Source organism: Giraffa tippelskirchi, chromosome 11 (assembly GCF_054371585.1).
Source record: "Giraffa tippelskirchi isolate mGirTip1 chromosome 11, T2T-mGirTip1v1.2.pri, whole genome shotgun sequence".
Lineage (NCBI taxonomy): Eukaryota > Metazoa > Chordata > Mammalia > Artiodactyla > Giraffidae > Giraffa > Giraffa tippelskirchi.
The window spans coordinates 5,106,215-5,125,244 of record NC_137285.1 but is presented as its reverse complement, the minus strand read 5'-3'; the positions used below and the strand labels follow the sequence as shown (position 1 = coordinate 5,125,244).

Below are 19,030 nucleotides of genomic sequence, written 5' to 3'. Positions count from 1 at the left end.
AGTGGTCAAAGCTGACAAAATTAGTGTCTGGGGTCTGTTGCGTGGTTCATTTGCTTATTCACTCATATACTCAAGAAAATTCTCTAGACTTACACAAATAGAATCAACTAATTTTGACAAATGAGCAAAAGTAATTCAAAGGTGAAAGGACAGTCTTTTCAAAAAACGGTGCTGGAACAACTGGACATCCAGATGCAAAGAAGGCGAATCTAGACACAGACTTTACACCTTGCATACAAACTGACTCAAAACTGATCACAGTACATGTAAAATGTAGAACTACAAAACTCGTTAAAGATAAGAGAAATTCTAGGGGACCTGGGGTTTGACAATGAATTTATAGATAAAACACCAAAGGCATGACCCACGAAAGAAAAAATTACTAAGCTGGATTTCATTAAAATTAACAACTGTGCTCAGTGAAAAATATGACTACGAGACTGAGAAGACAAGCTACATGCTGGGAGAAGATATTTGCAAAACATTTATCTGACAAAGGACATATCCAAAATATATCAAACATTCAAACAAACAAACAAAAACCCTTAAAACACAACAAGAAAACAATCCAACTTTAAAATGGACAAAAACCCTGAAAATACCCCTCACCAAAGAAGATACAGTTGTCTTCAGTATCTGCAAGGCATTGGATCCAGGACTCTAGCAGGTATCAACACCTGTGGATGCTCAAGCCCCTCACGTAAAATGGTATGGCATTTACATATAACCTACACACATCTTCCCATATTCTTTAAATTAGCTGTAGATGACTTATAATGCCTGCTGCTGCTGCTGCTAAGTGGCTTCAGTCGTGTCCGACTCTGTGTGACGCCACCAGGCGTCCTACCTACCTACCAGGCTACCAGCCTACCAGGCTCCTCCGTCTCTGGGATTCTCCAGTATAATGCCTAATATAATGTAAATTGGGCTTCCCTGGTGGCACAATCAGTAAAGAATACACCTGCAATGCGGGAGACCTGGGTTCAATCCCTGGGTTGGGAATATCCCCTGGAGGAGGGCATGGCAACCCACTCCAGTATTCCTGCCTGGAGAATCCCCATGGACAGAGGAGCCTGGCGGGCTATAGTCCATTAGGCTGCAAAGAGATGTACATGACTTAGCGACTAGGCACAGCACACATAATGTAAATACAAGGTAAAGAGTCACCGGTGCATGATAAATTCAAATTTTGCTTTTTGGAACTTTCTGGATTTTTTCCCAAGTATTTTTAACCTGTGGTTTGTTGAATCTATAGATGCAGAACCCGTGGATATGGAGGGCGGACTATATATAGATAGCAAAGAAACATACTCATAGCATATGATCCAGTAGTCATGCTCCCAAGTATTTACCTCAAGGAAATGATACTTATGTCCACTCAAAAACGTGCACATTTATGTTTGCAACACCTTCGTTCATAACGGTTAAAAACTGGAAGCAACCAAGATGTCTTTCAATAGCTGAACAGATACATAAAACTTGGTATATCTTTAGAATGAAATATTATTCAGCACTAAAAAGAAATGATCTATCAAGTCACAAAGAGACATGAAGGAAACCTTAAATGTATATTGCTTAATGAAAGATTCCAGTCTTAGCAGATTACACACTATGTAATCCCAACTATATGCAAAACTACAGAGAAAGCGAAAGGATCAGTGGTTTCAGTGGGGGGAGAGGATACAGCACAGGGGGTTTACGCCGTGAGACTCTTCTCATGACATTATAATTATGTACACAGTGCATCACATGTTGTGTAACACCAATAGTGAACCCTAGCATAAACTGTGAACTTCAGTTAATAATAATATATTAACTACTGGCTTGTCAATTATAACAAATGTACCACATTAGTGTAAGATGTTACTAAGAGGGGAGACTGAGTGGGCAAAGAGACGGAATGTGAGAACTCTCTGTATTATCTGCTCAATTCTCTGTGAATCTACAACTGCTCTAAACATGAAGTCTATTAGTTAACAAAATTAATAAATAAATTGGAGTTTTCCTCACTGGGGGAGTGGGCAATTCTAGGAAATGGAAACAGCACAAGCAAAGGCATGAAGTATGACAGAGTGTGTAGTGACTAGAGACCAAAGAACCGTTACCCCTGGGAGTGGGATGGCACTGGAGAGAAGTCTGTAAAAGGTGAGTTTGGATGAACTCTGTCTGTCCATCAATTTGTAAAATCTAAAATATATTCCATGTATGTTGTTTCATTTAGTCATTATAAAAACCCTCTTAAGTGTGTTATTATTAAATCCATTTGTGAGAGAACACTAGACTCAAAGAGATAAAATGACACGCCCCAAAATACACAACTAGTAGCAAAGTCAGGGTTCATATCCACAGACATCAGACTCTAGCTCTCATGCTCATACACGCAGTTTAGGCTCGACTGAAGAATTTATGATCCACCCATAGGGCAATAACAAACACCTATTTAACCAGGAGACTGACAGGATCAGATTCATACTTTCACATATTTCCACAAAGTAGCTGAAAAGGAGGGAGACTGGTAATAACAACAACATGTTTAACTAAAATAATGACTAATTAGAATATAATAAGATCTATGTTAGGCACTAATGATATAAGGGTGGAGAAGGAAATGCTGACCCACTCCAATATTCTAGCCTGGAAAATCTCATGGACAGAGGAGCCTGACGGGCCACAGTCCACAAGGTTGCAAGGGTCGGACACGACTTAGCGACTAACCCCTCCCCCCGCCATGATATCAGGGTAGGCTTTAGGGATATTCACAAGTTTGCTGGCATCTCTGCTTCAAAGTAGGTAAGACTGCACATCTCTGCCTGCAAGAAGTCAGGTATGAGCGGCAATGTGACTTTCTTTGGCCAATAAATGTGTTCATATCCATGCAAAGCTTTAAGAACCAATGCAGGCTTCACCACATATCCTCTTCTCTTTGCCACACACTGCTCCATCTGAACTGAACTTGAAGTGACAATCATAGCATTGTACAACAGAGCCCTGGCAGACTTATAACAAACACACAGCGGGCACAAGAAATCAGGTACTACGATTTGGGAACTGACTATTATTGCAGCATAACCTCGTCTACCCTGACCACAATACTGAGCATAAATTAATCATTTTCATGCTCCAGTCACTATAATTATAGTTAACACTATCTATCTAGTGGTTCCATTATTTGAATTACCATACGTTTCTGCATGATGGAATTTTAGTCATTTTTCTAGAAAAACTAAATTTGAGGAGAACTGGGTACTAAATACAGAAACTTAGCTAATCTTTAAAAATCTGTATTAATCTGTAGACCCAAATACAAGGGTCTACTTGGTAGTAATTTACCCACATTGCAGATCAATTTAGGAGGAATTAATAGCCAATCAAATACAAACCTGTAGAAAGAGAAGACTGAGTCATGTTCTGCGGGGTCTATACACTCCCTACAATCTTAAATGACATATACTCTCTATATAATGAATGTAACATAGCCTGAAAAATCTACCCTTAGTCAGCAATTGAGGTGATGAAGTAATTCTGTACAAAAAGTTACAATAATCACAAATGTCCAGAGTTGCTTACTCAATAGTCACAAAAAACCAACTGGACAAAATAATTTAAAAATGTATAATCTATATTGTTGAGGACACTGTCCATGATACCACCTGATGTCATCTTTATAAGAATCAATGGAAAAATTTCCTTCAGAGTCAATGCTTCTACAAAGCAGCTGCTATGGTTTTATCTTAAGAAAAACATGAATCTTATAAATGGTCATGTTTACCTTTTTGTTTCAGTCACCAGGAAGCTTATGATTTAATACAGAGCCTTCTTTTAACAGCCAGATAGAATCCTATAATAGGTACAAAGTCTGCCCTGGCTTCAGCATATGATGGGATCCTAATCCTCTCATTACTCTGATTTCTTCCCTTTCATGTTTTATTTCCTGCCTCCACAAATCCTTCTTGGATTGCAACAAAGAAAACACAAATCAGCAAAACACAAACAAAAAACAGTTAAACATTAAGGCTCTTGGTAGGGAGAAAGCTTCCTGAAATGTGATCGCTAAGAATTGTGAACTCACAGCCACAGCCTTAAGAGACAAACACCACATAAACAGGGAAAATTTTAATTAGACGATCTTTAGCAGTCTTCTAGTTCAGTTCAGTTCAGTCGCTCAGTCGTGTCCAACTCTTTGCGACCCCATGAATCGCAGCACACCAGGCCTCCCTGTCCATCACTAACTCCCGGAGTCTACCCAAACCCATGTCCATCGAGTCGGTGATGCCATCCAGCCATCTCATCCTCTGTCGTCCCCTTCTCCTCCTGCCCCCAATCCTTCCCAGCATTAGGGTCTTTTCCAGTGAGTCAATTCTTCTCATGAGGTGGCCAAAGTATTGGAGTTTCAGCTTCAACATCAGTCCTTCCAATGAACATCCAGGACTGATCTCCTTTAGGATGGACTGGTTGGATCTCCTTGCAGTCCAAGGGACTCTCAAGAGTCTTCTCCAACACCCCAGGTCAAAAGCATTAATTCTTCGGCACTCAGCTTTCTTCACCGTCCAACTCTCACATCCATATATGACTACTGGAAAAACCATAGCCTTGACTAGACAGATCTTTGTTGACAAAGTAATGTCTCTGCTTTTAAATATGCTGTCTAATAGGTTGGACATAACCTTCCTTCCAAGGAGTACGAGTCTTTTAATTTCATGGCTGCAATCACCAACTGCAGTGATTTTGGAGCCCCAAAAATAAAGTCTGACACTGTTTCCACTGTTTCCCCATCTATTTGCCATGAAGTGATGGGACCAGATGCCATGATCTTAGTTTTCTGAATGTTGAGCCTTAAGCCAACTTTTTCACTCTCCTCTTTCACTTTCATCAAGAGGCTCTTTAGTTCTTCTTCACTTTCTGCCATAAGGGTGGTGTCATCCGCATATCCGAGGTTACTGATATTTCTCCCAGCAATCTTGATTCCAGCTTATGTTTCTTCCAGCTTTTGTTTCTTCTAGACAGCATATTAAAAAGCAGAGATATTACTTTCCAACAAAGGTCCGTCTAATCAAAGCTATGGTTTTTCCAGTAGTCATGTATGGGATGTGAGAGTTGGACTATAAAGAAAGCTGAACGTCGAAGAACTGATGTTTCTGAACTGGGGTGTTGGAGAAGACTCTTGAGAGTCCCTTGGACTGCAAGGAGATCCAACCAGTCCATCCTAAAGGAGATCAGTCCTGGCTGTTCACTGGAAGGACTGATGTTGAAGCTGAAATTCCAATACTTTGGCCACCTGATGCGAAGAGCTGACTCATTTGAAAAGACCCTGATGCTGGGAAAGACTGAAGGCGGGAGGAGAAGGGGACGACGGAGGATGAGATGATTGGATGGCAACAAAGACTCAATGGACATGAGTTTGAGCAAGCTCTGAGAGCTGGTGATGGAAAGGGAGGCCTGTGGTGCTGCAGTCCATAGGGTCGCAAAGAGTCGGACACGACTGAACAACTGAACTGAATATCATAGTTGGACTAGCTAGTTTGAATCTATTACTATGAGCTTAGAGAGCCGTTAGTGATGGTTATAACTACTCCAGAGTAACCTGTCAGCCTTTTCTAATTTTACGGGGCCAGAGGAGCTTTCACAATAATTATTTTTATCAAAATTATATTAGGGTTGGAAGAATAATACAGTGTCAGAAAGATCTATTACCTAGACCTAAGAGTTTCTATCACAGGTGATAAATTATTTATAATGCCCAGCATTAATACAGCAATGTTTTCAAACCAAGAATTTGTAAATGTCCTTTGCAGATGCAAATTAACAGATTAATAAGGAAACAAGCTTTCTTGTTTGAGAAACTGGATGACAGATTAGCTATTAAGAGCAATTTATAGGTCATAAGATATGAAAGTTGGCAAGAAACACTACCTCTGCTGGCTCTATAAATAGTAAAACTGCATTCAGTTTCCCAGAGGTATCCTGTTAGACATTTTAATTATACTATAAAAACTGCCAGAATTTATAATGAATTCATTTTTTTTTAAACTTGATGCTCCATGTAAACTTGATTCAATACATCAGGCATCTGTGCTATGTGCTATAACTGCCAAGCTGCAGCCAATGCAAGAGTATGCATTGCTTCCTTGTGAAGGACTGCAAACGGTGAGATTGATGCTGAATGTCAAATGGAAGAAATGTTCCTTCTTAACATCTCTTCCAGGTTACCTAAGGATTCTCCTCCCTCCTTTACATCTTAACACCTGTCATGGCAGCCGCATCCTATCCCTCCAGAAAGATTTTTATAAAGAATTCCATTCTACATAGCTCTTTGACCACAAGATGATGACCAAGTAAAAAATCCTAGAGTCCTGGTAGTCCTATAGGGAAGTGAGTTTCACCTGGTATAGATTTTCTCATTCACTCAAAATAATCCGTTAAGATGACTTTTGGAAACTTCTTTCCCATTCTCAGTTTCACCGATATCTTCACTTTTATTCGGGGGAGTGATAGGCAGATAACTTAGTCTCGAATTAGTTTTTTTACAACATAATTCACTCAAGTTTCTTATGCATAAATACCATAGTGCTGGCTTAGTCCAATCAAAACTCCATTCCACACTTGCCAGCCAACCTGAATTTTAGTGGACTATAAAACATTGTTCCGTAGGGAGCTGGAATGGAGTCAATCACCCTTTGAAGACTGAATCATAAAATCTGTCTCTGGCTGAGCAGGATGAAATGGAGAAATGTGGAGAGGAAGAAAGATGAAAAACACATATGTGTTCAAATACACATACACGAGGCAGAAGAGACATTTCTTGGAAGGAAGAAAACCCAAGAAAAGGACAGCTTATTTACAACGATAGGCAGATTATCAATTTAAACAAGGAATCTTTTCACTGGATGGAAAGGAGTCCACCACGATCCTGGAAAGATGTTAGGAAATTAAGAAACAACTGAGGACTTCTGCTACCATCCATGAAGGAATATTGTTATGGCCCTCCCACTATAAAGAATAGGCCCTAGTGCAGGCTGAGACCTTCTTAAATTCACAACTTCTAACTGCTCAGGAATAAATGGTCCACTATCTCAGTGCTCAGTACTTTCGCTCATTCCAATAGATTCAAATTCTATCCCTTTTGGATGATTATAAACTCAGATTGCAGAATAAGAGACAGGGGATTTTAGAGCTGGAAGAGGCCTCGCTGCTGCTGCTGCTGTTAAGTCGCTTCAGTTGTGTCCGACTCTGTGCAACCCCATAGACGGCAGCCCACCAGGCTCCCCCGTCCCTGGGATTCTCCAGGCAAGAATACTGGAGTGGGTTGCCATTTCCTTCTCCAAGGCATGAAAGTGAAAAGTGAAAGTGAAGTCGCTCAGTCGTGTCTGACTCTTTGCGACCCCATGGACTGCAGCCTACCAGGCTCCTCCGACCATGGGATTTTCCAGGCAAGAGTACTGGAGTGGGGTGCCATTGTGTTCTCCGGGAAGAGGCCTTAGAGATCACCTAATCCATCAGTTTTCAAACTTTTAAAAAATCAAATTAAAAATATGTGTGATAAATGTGATTAAAAGTGTAGTTGTTTAGGCTACTTAGTCTAGAGTGCACTTTTCTCCCTAGCACCCTTAAGAGAATCTATGATACCCTGCAGGTTTGAAAACCACTTAGCAATAGTACTTCTCAATGTCTTTAGATACAGAAACTAAGACCAAGATATGTTAAGTACCTTGGCAGCAGGTCAACCTGCTAATGACCAGCAAAGGCAGGACTAGAGCCCAAATCTTTAGGCCCCTAGCTGGTAAGCTCCTCACTCTGCTTTGCCCACATTCCATCACAACACTTAACAGTCACCTCAAACTCAAGCCTCATCACCTTTCCAAAGTCTTAATGAAAGAAATGAACATTATCTCTATTTCTTTCAACAACTAGTTAAAGGCTCAGTGTTATCATTGACTTTTCCCTGTCTTTTGGCCATCATATTCAGTACCTACACCAGACCAGATTTATTATACCTGTAAACTTATAATTGCACTAGCTTTTATTTAATAATCTTCACTTTAATGCCAATGATTTAAGCAAAAGATCCACTCAGAATTAAATTCTGACCATTTTATTTTAAATAATAAATACTACCTTTAAAGTTATATGACAATGTTAGCAGATGAGGTTTGTAATATATTTTAAATACATAGTGTTCCTCTCTCTAAAATCTAAGCCAGCTATTTAGTGACAAATTCAGTGGCAAAGTTTAAAACTTCAGTCAAACTGTAGCAATTTTTCTAACAACTACTGATTCTGTCTCCTGAATAATAATGCACTCAGCAATGCAGGGCAATAGAGCGATTAGAACGGTCTAGGTTGAAATCTTGTCTCTGCTGGCCATCTTCCTGACTCTCTGTCCTTGTCTCCTTATCTACAAAGTGGGGGTAATGATATCCATCTCATGGGATTGTTACAGGCATACAATTAAAGAACTTAGAGCTGCATCTGGCACATCACAAGAATTCAATTACTGCAAGTGGGCATTAGAAAGCATCACTACGAACAAAGCTAGTGGAAGTGATGGAATTCCAGTTGAGCTATTTCAAATACTGAAAGATGATGCTGTGAAAGTGCTGCACTCAATATGCCAGCAAATTTGGAAAACTCAGCAGTGGCCACAGGACTGGAAAAGGTCAGTTTTCATTCCAATCCCAAAGAAAGGCAATGCCAAAGAATGCTCAAACTACCACACAATTGCACTCATCTCACATGCTAGTAAAGTAATGCTCAAAATTCTCCAAGCCAGGCTTCAACAATACATGAACCGTGAACTTCCAGATGTTCAAGCTGGTTTTAGAAAAGGCAGAGGAACCAGAGATCAAATTTCCAACATCCGCTGGATCATCGAAAAAGCAAGAGAGTTCCAGAAGAACATCTATTTCTGCTTTATTGACTATGCCAAAGCCTTTGACTGTGTGGATCACAATAAACTGTGGAAAATTCTGAAAGAGATGGGAATACCAGACCATCTGACCTGTCTCTTGAGAAACCTGTATGCAGGTCAGGAAGTAACAGTTAGAACTGGACATGGAACAACAGACTGGTTCCAAATAGGAAAAGGAGTACGTCAAGGCTGTATATTGTCACCCTGCTTATTTAACTTATATGCAGAGTACATCATGAGAAACGTTGGGCTGGAAGAAGCACAAGCTGGAAACAAGATTGCTGGGAGAAATATCAATAACCTCAGATATGCAGATGACACCACCCTTATGGCAGAAAGTGAAGAAGAACTAAAGAGCCTCTTGATGAAAGTGAAACAGGAGAGTGAAAAAGTTGGCTTAAAGGTCAACATTCAGAAAACTAAGATCATGGCATCTGGTCCCATCACCTCATGGGAAATAGATGGGGAAACAGTGGAAACAGTGTCAGACTTTATTTTTTGGGCTCCAAAATCACTGCAGATGGTGACTGCAGCCATGAAATTAAAAGACATTTACTCCTTGGAAGGAAGGTTATGACCAACCTAGATAGCATATTAAAAAGCAGAGACATTACTTTGCCAACAAAGGTCCATCTAGTCAAAGCTTTGGTTTTTCCAGTAGTCATGTGCGGATGTGAGAGTTGGACTGTAAAGAAAGCTGAGTGCCGAAGAATTGATGATTTTGAACTGTGGTGTTGGAGAAGACACTTGAGACTCTCTTGGACTGCAAGGAGATCCAACCAGTCCATCCTAAAGGAGATCAGTCCTGGCTGTTCATTGGAAAGACTGATGTTGAAGCTGAAACTCCAATACTTTGGCCACCTGATGGAAAGAGCTGACTCATTTGAAAAGACCCTGATGATGGGAAAGATTGAAGGCAGGAGGAGAAGGGAATGACAGAGGATGAGATGGTTGGATGGCATCACCGACTCAATGGACATGAGCTTGAGTAAACTCCAGGAGTCGGTGATGGACAGCGAGGCCTGGTGTATTGCAGTCCATGGGGTCGCAAAGAGTCGGACATGACTGAGCAACTGAACTAAAGTTCACTGAAGAAAATCTAAAATTTTAATTAAGATCCTAAACTACTTTTTAAAATGTTAACTTATTATAAAAATATCCAAACTGACATTAAATATAGGTTACACTGATAGATAAAATTTCTAATTACAAATGTGACCAAATTCTTTACCTTGTTATTAAATTTGTTTTCAGTGTTATGCTTCCTTTGGATAAAAGTGAATATCAGAAAATGTACTAAAGTGTCAAAGGGAATATGTCCTATAACAAAAAGATGTGATTCATATAGTTTCTATTTAAAGCAATAAGATATAGGATATGGGTGAAAGGATGAGGAACACAGCATGTGAAAGGTCAGATGAGGCTTTCTTGAAGCCAAGAGTTGTCCTTATCTCTGAAACTTCAGAGTCCAGTGTAACACCTGTCACATAGCAGGCACTCGGCAAACATTGAAGAACAATCCAAATGTCAGTCTGCAAAGAAGAAGAAAACCTCATCCTCTAAAGTAAGAATGCCAAAATCAATGTGCTGTTCCAGTACCTCAGCTCTGGTTTTGTTTAAACACAATTCAAACGCACTAAAACTTTTCTACAGCTCTAATAATAGGGGATCCATAGACACATAGGGTTTCTCAGTTGCCACTTCGGTGTCTGTATGTCCAGAACTCATGGTCCCCATATCTGTCCTTGTTCTACCTGCTGCCCTCATTTAGTCATTCTTGCTAAGTCTGATGAAATTTTCTCCCTTTTACACTGTTCACATGTGACATGAAATGATTATACAGGAGCCATTCTTATTTTTATTATACTACTGTGTTTCCTGAGAATGATTATAAAGGTACCCTCCCAAATAAAGTCTAGGTAATTCAATCTTGGAATCATGAAAATCTTCCTTAGAAAAAGTATATCATATAATAAGTATGACTACAATCCATTGAGAACCAGGCACACCATGTTTCTTCAAATCTAAGTTGCCACCAATTTAAGAAGCACTTTACAATACGTATCGCAAATAAAGGGACCAAAATATCACAATTAAAAAATGAGAGCATGTTTTCTTATTGATTATAAAATCATCCTACATGGAAGCAACCTATATGTCCATCAACTGATGAATGGATAAAGAAGTTGTGGTACATACACACCATATACATATATGTGGTACATGGAATATTACTCGGCCACAAAAAGGAGTGCATTTGAGTCAGTTCCAATGAGGTACATGAACCTAGAGCCTATTATACAGAGTGAAGTACATCAGAAAGAGAAAAACGAATGTATATTAACGCACATATATGGAGTCTAGAAAGATTATACTGATGAGCCTATTTGCTGGGCAGTAATGGAGACGCAGATGTAGAGAACGGACTTATGGACGTAGTCGGGAAAGGAGAGAGTAGCAATGAAACATATATATATATTACCATATGAAAAATAGATAGCCAGTGGGAATTTGCTGTATGATGCAGGGAGCCCAAATCCAGCATTCTGTGACAACCTAGAGAGGTGGGATGTGGTGGGAGGGAGGTTCAGGATAGAGGGGACATACGTATACCTATGTATGGCTGATTCATGGTGATGTATGGCAGAAAACAACACAATATTATAAAACAATTATCCTCCAATTAAAAATAAATAATTTTTTTCAAAAATCACACCTGTATTCCAGGCATGTGCGTTACTCCCTGGGCACTGATAGATAACTCCAGTGTGCTGTGTTTCTGCCTGCTTTTGTTCACTATTTATTCCTGTAACTTTCTTGTGGGAAAAAAAAACAAAAAATAAAGACAAGTTTCTCAAATAATATTTGGCATTAATACTGTACCTGAAACTGTCTCCTTTGTCTGTATACTAATTTTAATGCCACTGTAGATGTAGAAACTGCATAGGAAATGAGAAATTCAGGTAAGAAAGAGAAGAAAATAGAGACAGATCTCAAAAAGCATGAGGTGATACTATATATATTATATATATGTATATATAATATATATATAATAAAAACATATAAATATACATATGAAATATATTGAAATTTCAAAAAACCAACCAAACAGAGAGCATTAGTGTTGTGAGACTGCAAGAGCTATAGTAGCACACCTTTCCTTCTTAAGTTAGGGAAAACTAAATTCCCATGGTTTTAGTCGCTAAGTCGTGTCCAGCTCTTGGGATCCTGTGGACTGTAGCCCGCCGGGCTCCTCTGTCCATGGGATTCTCTAGGTGAGAACACTGGAGCGGGCTGCCATTTCCTTCTCCAGACGATCTTCCCAACCCAGGAATCGAACCCAGGTCCCCTGCATTGCAGGCAGATTCTTTACCGACTGAGCTATGAGGGAAGTCGGTAAAAATTCCCATAAGATGAGTAAAAGGATCATGGTCTTATATATCAGAAACTAGACTAGGCCACTAAAGAGGGAAAGGAAATAAAATTTGTCAAGCTTATTAAAAACAATTTTTTTATTTAAAAAAAAAGAAAGAAAAATATATTCAACGTATCAAGGAAATAAAACGTGAGCCAAGGGGGAAAAACTCATCCTAGAGATTATTGTACTAAGCAAACTAAGAAAGACAAATACCATACGATATCCACTTATATGTGGTTAGGACACAAATGAACACATCTATGAAACAGAAACAGACTCACAGATATACAGAAAACACTGTGGTTGCCAGGGGTGGGGGGGAGCGGTGGGGGAAATATTGGGATTTGGGATTAGCAGATGCAAATTACTAATATTATATATAGGATGAATAAACAACAAAGTCCTACTGTATAGCTTCCCCGGTGGCTCAGATGGTAAAGTATCTGCCAGCAATGCAGGAGACCCGGGTTCAATCCCTGGGTCAGGAAGATCCCCTGGAGAAGGGAATGGCAACTCACTCCAGGATTCTTGCCTGCAAAATTCCACGGAGGAATTTCCAGAGGAGCCTGGTGGGCTACAGTCCATGGGGTTGCAGAGTTGGACACGACTGAGTGACTAACACATACATACTGTATAGCACAGGGAACTATACTCAATATCCTGTGATAAACCATAATGGAAAAAATATGAAAAAGATTATATTTATATGTATGTATCAGGGAGTCACTTTGCTATATAGGAGAAATTAATGCAACGATGTAAATCAACTATACCTCAGTAAAATTTTTTAAAATTATTTTAAATCATCCTGATTTGAGAGACACTAAAATATGAAAATAAGTGTGCACTTTAGAGTCGATAAATGATATATCAGGTGTCTTATTTACACTGTCCCAAATCCACACCAGACCTCTCAGAGGTAAAGAATTTTTACCTTTATTTTGCAGATGAAGAAAAAGACATTAAACAACTGATCTGAGGTCAAAATAGCTAATAAATGATTAAGGCTGGGGTTTAAACCTAGGTCCACCTGACTTGCATATCTGAGTATTTCATTCACACAGGACTTCCACCTCCAGAAATCTCAGACAGAAAATGAGGAAAACGGAAGAAGCACTTGCTCTGAAAGGGCCTACTTACTATTGCTGTTCACAACCAGGTGCTTAGAATAGCTTAGCAGGCAGGTGTTTCTAATTTGCAATGTTTAATAAAAAATGGCTATTGTCAAGTTGTATCACAAACTAGATACAGGCTCAGAATTTTACTAGGATGGGAAAAAGAAATCTGCAATAATTAACCTACCTTGTTGTTTTCTGAGTAAAATAATGTTTTACTGTCTAACCCCTAATACAAAAACTACTTCTGGAGGTCTTCAGGTTTGCCAACCTACCTTTGAGTTTCAAAGGAGATATATTTTATTTGATTAATATTATCCTTGGGATGATATATAAATGCTAAGATACGATGTGAAAAGTTTAGGAATGTGCCAAGTCTAGGACTGGTCGATGTGTCTGGCATGCCTGAAAAATCCCAGAAAGCTGCTCCCAACTGGCTGTAATTACAGACATTCAAAAGATGTGTCGTGCTTCGGGTTTAAGTTTGTTCCGTCTAGGGACAGACACGGTTCTCAGCAGTGGTACTGGGCTGTGGGTTCAGGGGACTGTTCAGATGTGCCTTAGTAATGCATGTGTGCTTCAAGTGCAATGGGAAAAAAAGAGTTAGCCCACCTTTTTGAATGGCAAGGTCTATTTCCAGAAGGTTCCATTCAAAGTATTATGGTATTAAATACAGACTGCTGTAATTTGTGTAGTTTTATGGAAACCTCGGAAGCTTTTTTCTGAAAAAATCTGGGATTAGGAATGGATTGGTTTACCTTGCTCATAGTGAACAGTGAAAGGGGAGGTGATGATTCAGTCACTGTTAAAGAGAAAAAGCAGTGGCAGGGAGATGAAGTGGTGAGTGATGACACTCCCGTCGATGCCCCCTTCCAGATGCGGGTGGAACACAGCCTTTTCCTGCTCTGGCTTCTGCCAAAGAAAGTAGCAGCACATTTTCTCCACAATAAAGCACATGTTGCATCATACCTGATTATACCTAAAACTTATTTTACCTAAATTTTTGTAGTTCAGAAAAAGAAACACGGAAGAAATGAGGGAGAAAACCGGAGGATAAATAAAGTTTCACTTCCCAAGTTCTATGGTCACTCTATTGGTAGTGACTTTATTCTGTGCTTAGTGCCTGGAATCTAAGAAAACTAGACAGAAATGCTGAAGAGAGGGAGTCATTAAGTCAGAGTAAGGGCAAAGATTAACCTCTTGTTTTATGCAAGAGATGCAAAATTAAGAATGGAAAGAAGTGGGAAAATTCCAGTACTAAAACATTTATCTACCAAAAATAGTTTTGCATAAATGTGAAAGTGGGACAACTTGAACTTAATTCAAAAGAAACATAAAGCCTTGATTCGCATTCAATTGAGCTGTCAAAAAGACAGAAATTTGATATTTTAACCTAATTTTTAGTGGAACAAAATTAAACCTGCCACACCAGTGATAAAAGGCAGAGACCACTATCCACAACCACTCCAAGGTGCAGTCAAGGATCTGCCAGTCTTCCGCAGCAGCATCCAGATGTGCCCAAGTGAGCTACATTGCCCCCTGGGATGTTTCTTCCAACATCCTCTCTCTAACAAGATAAATAGTGGTTCTCACACTTCTCATGGGTGCCATCAGAGGCAAAACCAGAGCAGTGCATTAAACATGTGCTGGGTACTTGAGAGCAATGTGGTGATTAAGTCAGCTGGGGGCATCAAGGATGTGCTTCAGGGGGTTGGTAATAAGAGTCTGGGAGATATATTCATCATTGGATACTTAATAAAATCCTCCGCATTAACAATGTCCATTGGGAATTCTAAGTAACTTGAGCTTACTGTGAATACCAGCTGCATTCAAAGGAGACTGGCCTCATCACAATGGCAGAATCTAGAATGGCACTGTAAGCACTTTACTTACGGACACTTCAAGAAAATGAGTGTTTTGCAAAACTAACAAATTTGTTTATTAAAATTAAAATTGTATTAAAATTTATTTACTCATTCATTCAACAAACATTCAAGAGCCTACTATGTCCCAGGCCCCGGAAAGAGAAAAGACAAATGAGACAAGGTATCTGCTGCAAAGTCCCTCGCAGCTCGGGAGACAGAGCAGGACAAGTGGATGCAATAGAACCCTGGGTGACTAAAACAAATAGAAACCCCAAGTTTCTCAACTTCTGTCAGATAGCTCAGAAAAACAACAGTGAAAGAATTTTTTAAAAAGCTGTAAGCCCAAATAAATAAGAAGACTGAGAAAGACACCAGCAGATGAGAGATATCCACCAAATTTTGGAAGATGGAAAGCAGACGGATGGATGGTAACTGATTTGGTAGGACAGGGAAACAAAAACTAAACTGCCTGCAAGGAGGAGCGCCAAGTCCAGCTGCAGAACGCTGGAAAGAAACAGGAGCTGAGGCACAAGGGCTTCCGAAGTTCAGGGGAAGGGATGCAGGGTTGAAACAGAGAAGGGCATATAAACTTACACTGATATGTAAGATATATAAACTTATGTTGATAGAATCATATATGGGATATAAACAATGTAAGAAGCAATGAGAGCCTAGATTTGCTCCCCAAATCTGGCAAAGATGGAAGCCTACTTTCTATAGATGCTTAGAGATGACAGAAATGAGATGCTATACTAAAAAAACAAACAAACAAAACAGGAAGCTCAGTAAAAATCTGCATTCTGAATGATTCTCCTCTCTCCACACACCTTTCCACATTACAAGAACCTCTGCTCTGCTCAGGTCCTGCTAAGCTGGCAGCTACATGGATATCTTCTGGCAGCAGACTGTACGTTTCTGAGGAAACTGGTCCAAAGAAAAGATGTGCATATACTAACATGACGGGATTCCCCAAACTGAAAAAAAAAGTTCTTTTTTTAACCTGCATTGAAATCTCTCGCACACAAGACCCACCAAACCAGACACAGGCTCTCATCAGTTCTAATGCCTCACTCAACATGAGAGCTGGCCAAAGATGATCAGACACCTGAGGAAATCTCTGACATGGAGAAGTGACTGAAACAAACAAAAGAACTTAATAAGGAAGAGACGCAACGAGAGGATGAAAGAAAACTTTCAAAAAAAGTCTGCTGGGACATAAAATAACACACTGCAGCCATGAATATAAGGGGCCACACAAAGAAACATTCAGAGAGAAGCCTTCAAAATTTCAAATGACTGCACAAAAATATCTTATGAAGTAGAATAAACTGAAGAAGAATATTACATCACAATAAGTAGGATCTGAAATAATAACAAAGAAGTAGAAAAGAGGGTGAAGGACAGATAATCCAATTAGAAGAACAACCCAAGAAGCCTAACATCTGACTAACAAAGCTCCAGCTGTGGAGAACAAAGAAAAATTACAGGAATAAACTGTCAAAAATTTTTCAAAGAAACTTTCCCAGGAATTTTACACTAGAGACTCAGACAATGAAAAATAAGGGGGGAAAAGCCCACTATAAACAACGATAAAGAAAAGATTACAAAATATTCCAGAGAAAAAAATCTGCTAATAAATAATTAAGAATCAGAGTAACATTGGGCTTCTCAACAGCAACTGAAAGCTAAAAGACAATGACTACTGTCAAAATTCTGGGAGAATATCATTTTAATCTAGAATTCTATTCCTAGACAAACTATCAGTGAAGGTTGAAGGCAGAATTAAAGAATTTTGAGATGTTTAAAGTCTCAAAAACTTTACCTATCATCCGTCTTTTCTGAGGGTGAGCTCTAGTAACATGTAAGTATAAACCACCCGCACCCCACAAAAAAGATGCAATCTAGGAAAAAAAGGCTGCTGCTAAGTCGCTTCAGTCATGTTCAACTCTGTGTGACCCCATAGACAGCAGCCCACCAGGCTCTCCTGTCCCTGGGATTATCCAAGCAAGAATACTGGAGTGGGGTGCCATTTCCTTCTCCAATGCATGAAAGTGAAAAGTGAACGTGAAGTCACTCAGTCGTGTCCGACTCGTAGCGACCCACAGACTGCAGCCTACCAAGCTTCTCCATCCACAGGATTTTCCAGGCAAGAGTACTGGAGTGGGGTGCCTTGCCTTCTCCGAAAAAAAAGGCTATGAGACAGGAAAGACACAAAGGGAATTCTCAAGAGTCACAGTGGAGGGCAGCTGTTAGGGGCCTATAGAACAACGAGTTAAGTTTGGAGCAGTACAGAAAGGCCTTCAAGAAGAATTTCTCCAGAAAATAAGAAAAGGTATAGATTACTTGACACATTTGGAACTCTAGAAAGAAGTTTTTTTATTCAGCTGAAAAGCCTTATCGTAGTGACTGATACATAGAAAAGCAAGCAAAACCAAAGCAACAACAAACTATAACTAAAACTAAAGCAATTAAAACTATAGTAGTAACTCAGCAGTGGCCACAGGACTGGAAAAGGTCCGTTTTCGTTCCAATCCCAAAGAAAGGCAACGCCAAAGAATGCTCAAACTACCGCACAATTGCACTCATCTCACATGCTAGTAAAGAAATGCTCAAAATTCTCCAAGCCAGGCTTCAGCAATACGTGAACCGTGAACTTCCAGATGTTCAAGCTGGTTTTAGAAAAGGCAGAGGAACCAGAGATCAAATTGCCAATATCCGCTGGATCATCGAAAAAGCAAGAGAGTTCCAGAAAAACATCTATTTCTGCTTTATTGACTATGCCAAAGCCTTTGACTGTGTGGATCACAATAAACTGTGGAAAATTCTGAAAGAGATGGGAATACCAGACCATCTGACCTGTCTCTTGAGAAACCTGTATGCAGGTCAGGAAGTAACAGTTAGAACTGGACATGGAACAACAGACTGGTTCCAAATAGGAAAAGAAGTACGTCAAGCCTGTATATTGTCACCCTACTTATTTAACTTACATGCAGAGTACATCATGAGAAACGCTGGGCTGGAAGAAACACAAGCTGGAATCAAGATTGCCGGGAGAAATATCAATAACCTCAGATATGCGGATGACACCACCCTTATGGCAGAAAGTGAAGAAGAACTAAAGAGCCACTTGATGAGGGTGAAGGAGGAGAGTGAAAAAGTTGGCTTAAAGCTCAACATTCAGAAAACTAAGATCATGGCATCTGGTCCCATCACTCCATGGGAAATAGATGGGGAAACAGTGGAAACAGTGTCAGACTTTACACTTTTGGGCTCCAGAATCACTGCTGATGGTGACTGCAGCCATGAAATTAAAAGACGCTTACTCCTTGGAAGGAAGGTTATGGCCAACCTAGATAGCATGTTTAAAAGCAGAGACATTACTTTGCCAACAAAAGTCCGTCTAGTCAAGGCTATGGTTTTTCCAGTGGTCACGTACGGATGTGAGAGTTGGATGGTGAAGAAAGCTGAGCGCCGCAGAATTGATGCTTTTGAACTGTGGTGTTGGAGAAGACTCTTGAGAGTCCCTTGGACTGCAAGGAGATCCAATCAATCCATCCTAAAAGAGATCAATCCTGGGTGTTCATTGGAAGGTCTGATGTTGAAGCTGAAGCTCTAATACTTTGGCCATCTCATGCGAAGGGTTGACTCATTGGAAAAGACCCTAATGCTGGGTAGGATTGGGGGCGGGAGGAGAAGGGGACGACAGAGGATGAGATGGTTGGATGGC

At 39.8% G+C, this 19,030-nt stretch overlaps 1 protein-coding gene across 2 annotated transcripts in view; it reads right to left on the bottom strand.

Annotated features, from left to right (window-relative positions):
- Window positions 1–19,030, bottom strand: part of TTC28 (tetratricopeptide repeat domain 28) — a 581,567-nt gene that overhangs the window by 156,398 nt on the left and 406,139 nt on the right. The window lies entirely within an intron of this gene.